Source organism: Propithecus coquereli, unplaced genomic scaffold (assembly GCF_000956105.1).
Source record: "Propithecus coquereli isolate 6110/MARCELLA unplaced genomic scaffold, Pcoq_1.0 Scaffold7, whole genome shotgun sequence".
Classification (NCBI taxonomy): domain Eukaryota; kingdom Metazoa; phylum Chordata; class Mammalia; order Primates; family Indriidae; genus Propithecus; species Propithecus coquereli.
In genome coordinates this window covers 22,617-22,972 of record NW_012153062.1, presented here as the reverse complement: position 1 = coordinate 22,972, position 356 = coordinate 22,617, and positions in this window count along the sequence as shown.

Genomic DNA, 356 nt, shown 5'->3' with positions numbered 1-356 from the left:
GCGCCCTGTAGGTGACTCGGGACCAGCGCCTCTCCCCCTGGCAAGGTCAGGGATTGATCTCCAGAGTCCAGGGGTCAGGCCTGCAGACCAGACCCCGTGCACTCCGGGTCGTGATCACGCTGCCCTGGGGCATGCAGGAGGGATCTGTGAAGGAGCCTACTGAGGAGTGTGCATCTTCAGGGGCAGATTGGCGTGCCTGACCGGCAACTCTCCTCTTAAGGGAGGGCTGTGCACCAAGCTCGGGCTACGATCCTGGGTGCAGAACCTCCCAACCCGCGTCACAGCCAGGGGGGGATCCATCGGCCTGGGGCCCCGCTTGCTGGCGGAGGCCTGGGGGAGGACACGGAGAGGGGGAG